Source organism: Nannospalax galili, unplaced genomic scaffold, assembly GCF_000622305.1.
Source record: "Nannospalax galili isolate Female #2095 unplaced genomic scaffold, S.galili_v1.0 scaffold14, whole genome shotgun sequence".
Classification (NCBI taxonomy): Eukaryota; Metazoa; Chordata; class Mammalia; order Rodentia; family Spalacidae; genus Nannospalax; species Nannospalax galili.
In genome coordinates, this window is record NW_008336953.1 from 4,736,843 (window position 1) to 4,745,357 (window position 8,515).

An 8,515-nucleotide genomic window follows, 5' to 3' on the forward strand; every position below is an offset into this window, starting at 1 on the left:
TCTTACATGATGAAATATTTAAGAACAGGATTTTATCAACAAAGGTTTCAAAGGACTTAATTTAGTTATAATGACTCTCTTTTCTACTGATGAAATGTGGTAAGTCTACTGTTGGCTAATTGGAGTTTCAAGCAACCATCTATCTACCCACATGACCAGAGAAAGTCTCTAAATTAGGTTCAGTGCTAGAGAACTTCCATTTGTCAACACCAGCGTTGGGGTACACCTTTATTTCTGGCCTGTAAGCTTATTTTCAAGAACCAAAAAACTAACCTGCTGTGCATCTAATTCTGTGTTCAGGGCTTAGGGAAGCTTATTTTTCCTCATTTTATATACATATTGTGTATGTGCATGCAGTCTGCATGTGTGTTCTCATGTGTGTAGGCTCACATGTGAGGGTGCATATGCACACATATGGTGATGTGTGTGGGAGCCCAAGGTTAATATTGAGTGTCTCCCTCTGTTATTTTCTGCCTTATTCATTGAGGCAAGTTCTCTCAGCTGATGTCAGAGTTCTCCGAAGCAGCTGGTCTACCCAGCTTGCTTACTCCAGGCATCCCCTGTGTCTACTTTCTGAGCACTGGAATCACAGCTGACTTCCATGCCTACTGCATCTGATCTGAACTTCAGTTCTCACACTGAACCATCTCCCTTGGATTAAACTTTCATAGAAGAAATAATCTAGGAAGGACATGAGGTTAAACAAAGGTTGCAAAGAGCTAAGAAGTGAACGTAATTGTGGGGTTCAAATGTGAACAGGAGATAGTCAAAGAGAGAGAGACAATCTAGGTGTCCTTGAAGACACCAAGCAGGAATCAAAAAAAGATAGACCTGACTTTGACATGGTGTCACAGCTGGGTTGGAATGATGTGGTGAGTACTGGCAGAGGAAAAATGTGACATAACATAAATCCTGGCTTCCAGTTCTAGTTCATCTATCCAATAGTTCCATAACTTCAGACAAAACGCTCTTTAAACCCTATCTCGTTAATTTTGTGAGAATGATAAAAGATGCTTTGCCCATTCTAAATGAGACTAGGTAGGAAAGTGCCACACGTGTTTATTATTAGGAAGGTATACTTAAGACCGCACGGTTAGTCAGAATTGTTCTTTTCCTGGCTACACCTCATTATAGTCACCTTTGAAAAATTGCATTTTAATGAGTTTGAAAGGAAAACCGCCTTCAGCTGCCTAGTACACATGCGCAGAGGCACCTGCAGAGCAAGCAGCACACAGGTTTGTGCACTTAACAGCAGCTTGTTCTTTACTTAAACCTGAAGAGACTCCATGATTCTTTTCAAGCTCCAAACAGCCATGCCAAGTGGCCAGGCCAGGAGGAGTTGAGGCTCTATTTTTAGCTTTTAGTCAAAGGATAAAAATCAGACCTTCCTGTGGAAATTATCCATTCTGAGTCATACAGTGCCACTGGGCTAGGCCAAAATAGCTCTCCAACCCACAGCACTCATTACCTGGGAAACAGTAGGAGCGGCTTCAGCGATTCCTCAGAGCATCTGTGGCATTCTGTGAGGTGAGCACCTTCCCGCCATCTGTACAAATGGACCAAGTAGCCGATCGTGTAGGTCAGTGAGAAAAGAAAGCCAGTGTCCCTCAAAAACTCAGTGTGACATGGAAATTAAACATGTTCTAGGTCCAAAGCAAATGTCATTCAACAAATAGTTTAAAAGTATTCAGTCTTTCTGTCCAGCCTAGGTGCTAAGGTTATGTTTCTGTGTTGAAGAAGAGAACACAAAACTCATGACCACTCCAAGAATATACAAGGCGTGATCACAAAAACGACATTCAATTTTGCCCTGGTGTACAGACTCATACTCAAAACTAGGTATCATATGATCGAAATCTCCTCATTTTGGAGAGATAACTAAGATCTATGGAACTTTAACAGCCTGTTCTAATCAACCAGTTAGTCACAGAGGAGAAACTAGATTGCGCAGAGCAGAAATAGGCAAAAGCTATAAATGATTAAGGTCCAATTTCCAAATTAGGAGAAAGAATAGATTCTGACAACTGTAGACTCACGTGCTGAAGGACACACGGCTTCGTAGCTGGGCGCACAATGGAGAGCATTCCTTCTGCTCCACTCATGTTCCAGATGAAACAGAACCAGCTGGAGCAGAGCATCTGCCTACCAGCATCGGTTAGTTTTTGACAGAACTGAGCTAGAACCCAAGCCTTCAGGTCTTTCCTCGGGAATCTTTTCACTTTGCTAGCATTGGGTTTCTTCTCAGGCAAAATTCTAGACTGTTATTAAACAGATGGCTAGGGAGCATTTTAAAAAGAAAGCAATCATTAACAGCCAGCATGGGTTTACTTAGAACAAGGACACCTGGCCAGGCTGCTTTTTTGATGCATTTACAAAGGGACACATTATTGCAGCTTGTCAAAATGGGGGAGGGGGCATCACTAGAATTGAGGTGAGTTTTATTTACCCAGCCTAAGGTTGTAGGATATCAATCTTGGCCTATGTTTTACTTCTTCTTTCTCTGGCCTGTGCTCTTATTAGAAGTCCACAATTCTCTCTCTCTTTTTTTTTTTTTTTTTTTTTTTTGAGATGGGGTCTCCCTGTAGCCCCAGCTGTCCTGGAACTCACTATGTAGACCAGGCTGGCCTTGAACTCACAGAGATCTACCTGCCTCTGCCTCCCGAGTGCTGGGATTAAAGGCGTGCGCCACCACGCCCGGCCACAATTCTCTTTTTTAACCTAAGACCTCCTAAGTGTGTAGCAGCTGAGATTCTTTAACTTCTCCAAGCCGGAGACATCTCATTTATATAACTAGAGAAAATGTTTATGAATACTTAGAGAGGAGACACACAAACATAGAACCCTTGGTAGGAATATACAGGAAATTTTGGATTAACTGGGTGGTTTTCCTAGTACTATTAGGTACACACCATACATCCTTAATGTCAAGAGCCCATGAAAGGAAGTTGGCATGGCCAGATAGTGCATGCAGAGGAACATGTCCTTCAGTTTGTGATTAAACTAAGACTGTGCTGATACCTTTAGTTGTGACCTTGACACACCTGGATACAGAGAACCTCAACTGAGGAATTTCTTCTGTTAGATTGGCCTGTGGCCATGTCTGTGGGGCATTTTCTCAATTTTTGAGTGGATGTGGGAGAGCCCAGCACTCTGTAGACAGTCCCACGCCTGGGAAGGTGGTCTTGTGTTATATAAGAAAGCAGGCTGAGCACAGGCCAGAGGAACAAGTCAGTGCTCCAAGCTTCCTCCCTAAGTTCCTGCCTTGGTTTCCCTCAATGATGGACTGTGCTATAGGTGGAGTAAACCCTTTCCTCCCCAACTTGGTTTTGGTCAGTGGTTTTACCACAGTAATAAAATGCTAACTAAAACAGTAAGCTTTGCTGCTGATGATCATGGTCTGTATTCTTATGCAAATTTGAGGGGATTTTGAAAATGTTATCATAGAAGAAAGAATTTTAACCTAATAAATCTGTCAAAGCTCTACTTACATAAACTTACATTTTGGGAGGTTTTGTTTTGTTTTGTTTTTTTGTTTTGTTTTGTTTTGTTTTTGTGTGAAACGGGGTCTCACTAAATAGCCTAGGTTGACCTGGAACTCACTATGTAGACCAGGCTGGCCTCAAACTCACAGAGATCTGCCTGTCTCTGCCTCCTGAGTGCTGGGTAAATGAACTTATTTAATAACATTGCTTACTCTCAGTATGCCAGGGGGCAACAGGTTTCCACAGCTTCCCAGACTAGGGAGGGTAACCAGGAAAGTGAGTAAACTGGAAACATAGTATAGCTTGACCTCCACAAAATAGTGCCAGAGATGTCTGTGGTGGCCTCCTTGCTATTCATTGCAGCCAGATTTTATGACCCTACATGGACTGACTGATGACTGGGCTCTGTTCTTGGCTCTTTAGCACCCAGTTACACAAAAACTATGCTATTGGATAATTAAACTAATAACCCAACATTTTGATTTGACTTATCCTCCTAATAGTTAATGCTGTACAAACATAGTGACACCACAACAAGAAACTGTTTGTCACAGCTGGACATGGTGAGGTAGAGGCTAGATGAAGATTAGTGAAAACACAGACATGGAGATTTTGAACAACTCTGAGGCCATGGGGCTAAATATTCTTTGAAAATTACTTCTCTTTTATGATTCAATCATTGCAAAATAGAGTCCACAAAATCTAAAAGTCAAACACCACTTAGCAATGGTTAGGGAAATAGATGTTTGTTTCTTTGTGTGATACCCTCTCACACCTTGTCTGTCCAAGGTGACATAAGCCTTATGTGGTCAGGCTGCTCAAGGCCTAGATGAATAACTCAGAGGATGCCAGGAGACAGTGGGAGCCTCTAGGGCAGACAGGTGAGAATGAGTCACACAAACAGATGCCGAAATCTCATTCACATCGCAATGCTGGGATTAGAAAAACAATCTAGGGGAAAGTGATCTGCTGCTTTTGATGCCCTTGCTTGGCAAACATGTTGCTCAAGGGTAGAAACTGAGCGTAAAATATACTTTTATTGTACACCAATGAACTCAAAATGAGACATTTTCTCTTCTGTCTTATGTGGAAATCTCAAGAATACTTTTAAACAAACACATAGTAAGGGGATCTCTCCTCATATAGATTTTGAAGAAGAACCCAAGTGTGCAAGGTGTGTGGATGCTGTTATCCACATACTGATATGGCTCCTCAGGAGTCAGAATCCCTCCCACCAGGGTTGCTCTCAATCATTCAGAAATTAGCAGCATGTTTAATATTCTCCCTAATGTCTAAACTCAAAACAACATAAGCAAGCACACTTTGAAGACCAGGCCTATCTAATCAATAATACCCCTAGGTTGTGATGTGAGAAATGCACATGACAGGTTGGCACAAGTTAAGGCAGGTGAGTGAGGTTCTGCCCAGGCTCAGGACTACAGCAGCTACGGCTCTTTCTGAGTCTCATGTTTGCTATGATTCCTCATTTTAAGGTGAAGGATTCTTGAAGGTTGGGATGTTTGAGATAAAGCCTGAAGAGTGAGAACAATTTGACTAGATGAACAGGTTTTCAGGCAGATCCAGAAGGAGGTGCAAGAGTTTCCAGAGAAGGCAGAGCCTGAGGCTTTGTCCAAAGAGCTCAAAGGGGGCTGCCATGGCATGAATGAGGAGAGAAGGACAGAGAAGTCAGAAAGAGCCGGATCACACAGAGCCTTTGTTTGAGAATAAGGTAACACTTATTCAAGGCACTCTAGAACACAATAAAAGATTTTAAGCAGACAGAGATATTCAGTGAGTTGTCCTTTTAAAAGATTTCTGAAGGTACGTGGAGAACAGTTTGCAACAGTAGGTGAATACAATACATACATACAATATACAGTACGGTCATCCCAGAATAAATGAAGCTGTCCAACTCAAGAACGATCATGGTTTCTGGGTGCTGGACAGATGGCTCAGCAGTTAAGAGCACTGGCCGCTCTTGCAGTGGACCCAGGTTCAACTCCCAGCACCCACATGGCAGGTAACAACCATCAGTAACTCCAGTTCCAAGGATCTGATGCCGTCTTCTGACCTCCACAGGCATTGCATGGTGCAGGTACACGTACATACATGCAGGCAGTACACTCATAAACAAAGAATGAAAATAATAAACTGTAATAAAAGAATGATAATGGTTTTCATGGGAAGAGCACAGGAAATGAGCCCATGGCTGAAGTGTGTTTGGAGAGACACTTGAGAAGACTTGCAGGGGTGGGTGAGGCAGTGGTATACGGAGAGCCCAATGAAGGACAAGAGTCCGAGACAATGATGTCCAAGCGGATACAGGTCACTGCTGTTACTGTCGCAACAACACAGTGTGGAGTGTGATTTAGACCACGAACGCCCCCCGCCCCCCTTAGCAGACATTCTTGTTGAACTTATTCCCGAACACAAAGAAAAGTTTCACATATAGACATTTACCTACCGGGCAATTGACTGGTTCTGGTGGGTCCTCTTGGTGGGCAGTACATAAAATCATCAGCAATGATTAGTGATTGACCTAGTTTGTCTCTCCATTGCTGTGACAAAATACTCTGACCAATACCAACTTGGGGAGGAAAGGGTTTATTTATCTTATATCTCCTGGGTCACAGTTCATCCAGGAGCCCATGGTAGGAACTCAGGACAGGAACCTGGAGGCAGGAGCTGGAGCACAGGCCATGGAGGAATGCTGCTTACTGGCTTACTCCCCTGGCCCCTGCTCAGCCTGCTTTCTTATGCAACACAGGCCCACCTGCCCAGGGGTGGCACTACCCACAGTGGGCTGGGCCCTCCCACATTACTCAACAATCAAGAAGGTGCCCCATGGACATGGCTACAGACCAGTCCAATGAAGGCAATTCCCCATTTGAGGCTCCCTCAACCCAGGTGTGTCAAGTTGACACTAAAGCTATCCAGCACAGTGATTCATTTACTCCTCATTGGAACTCACCTATCATGGCCTGGTAAGAGTTGTTCCTAAGTTGCATTAAAAATGAGCTTTTCCTATATGAAACAGTATATTTTAAAATGAAATGGAGATCTTTTTTAAGGGTTAAAACCTCATTCAATTTTATTCTTCTAGGATTTATACTGAGTACAATACTGTATAACTGTATTAATTCAACTGTAAACCTAAAAATTTACAATTAATTTTGAAAGAGATAAATCTTAGCTCTGGAAATTGTTATTGAATATATCAATGCTGTTATAATGAAATTCTTCTTCTAATTATGTAGTTATTAAATAAACAATGTAAAAAATATTGTTTGGGATGTTCTGTATAAAATATACACAAAAAATCTGTAAATAAAAAAATAGTTGTTTTTTTTTTTAAAAAAAGGTTGTTCCTTCAGAGATGAAGCAATTCTTGTAAACTAAGAGCACCATCTTGAGCTGACCAGTGCCATGCTACTCTGTAACTGGTTTTCAGGAAAGGTATTTCTACTCCCTGCCCATGGCCTTGATGACCTTTCTGATTTGACAGGACATTGTGGTTTGCAAAAGATGCATTCATAAATCGAAAAAGTAGCCATGTGTATACATTGCTGTCTTCGTTGCTGTGACCAAATGCCCAACAACAAGCAATTTAAGGGCTTGTTTGGCTTCATTTGAGGGCACAGCCCACCAGGCCAGGAAAGTAGGGCCACAGGAGCAGCGCTCAGCTGTGCCTGCCTGAGCTTGGGGCTGCTTGCTCCCAGTCCAGCAGACAGGACACAGACAAGGGGCAGTGCTGGTGCTTGGCTGACCTTGTCCTCTTTCCTTCTTTGATCAGTCTGGGACCCAGGCCCTGGGATGGCCCCACCTGCACTCAGGGTGAGTCTCCTCCTCAGTCAATCTTCTCTGCATATACCCTCACAGACACCGCCCAAGGTGTGCCTCTCTAAGCTTCTAGGCAGTTCTTAGTCAAAATTAACCGTTGTCCCATGCAATTTTGGAAGCCTGAAATTAAATTACATGACACTGTATAGAAAAAATTAAATAGTTTATTGTCTGAATTTTTAAAAATTCCTATATCATTTTTCCATAAACGGTTTAGGGCCACCCTGATTCTGAAAGATGCTATATAAAACTCAATTCTATTTCTAAGGCTGCCACAGAACCAAAATAAATCATCAGCAGTCTGTAGGTTCATTTGTGCATACATACTGTACCTTCTCTAACTGAACATAATTCACACCACAGATTGGATTCAATATGCTTTCTCTGAAGATGTTATTTTGAGGAACAGACATGCTATCACCTAAAATTTAAAAAAGATAGAATATTAATTGCACAGTCATTTTATTGCTTCCACTTTATCTGCATTGAGGATTCTCTTAACCTTTCCAGTGATAAAGCCATCAAAATTAAGTATGTTAGTTTAATTAGAAAATGTGTGGTCAAGTCCTTATTTGGGAAGGTTGTGTTCCCAAGTCAGAACATGATGGCTGCAGTCTGGGGTATTGAAGTCTTCCTGGGATCATTATTTACTTTCTAGACATTGCAAAGTAGAAAACTGATATGGAATGAAGTGGGCAGTTGTGGCTTAAGTTTCAAATTATATAGTGATATTCTTTTCTCTTAGATCAAGAAAGATTATTTGAAATGATATTTATTTGAATTATTGATTATTGAAAGCAGCATAATTATTATAGTCTTTCTGGAAAGAAATTAATGTGTGCAAATAAAAAGCACTAAGAGGTCCATAACTTGGGGCTGGAAAGATGGTTCAGCAGGAAAAGACACCAAGACTTGCCACCAAGTCTGATGAGCTGAGTTGGATTCCTGGGACCCACAAACTGGAAGGAAAGAACTAGTTCCCACAAGTTGTCCTCTGGCCTTCACATTCATGCTGTGGCATGTGCATGTACACACACAGACACATACACACACACACTCACATACAGAAATAAGTGTAAAACATAGTTTTAAAAGTTTATACCTTCTATTTCTATATTTTGACAATATAAAATATAAATATAATGTAAAATTATAAAATATAAAAATTATTTAGAAATAAATGTTTACAAAAT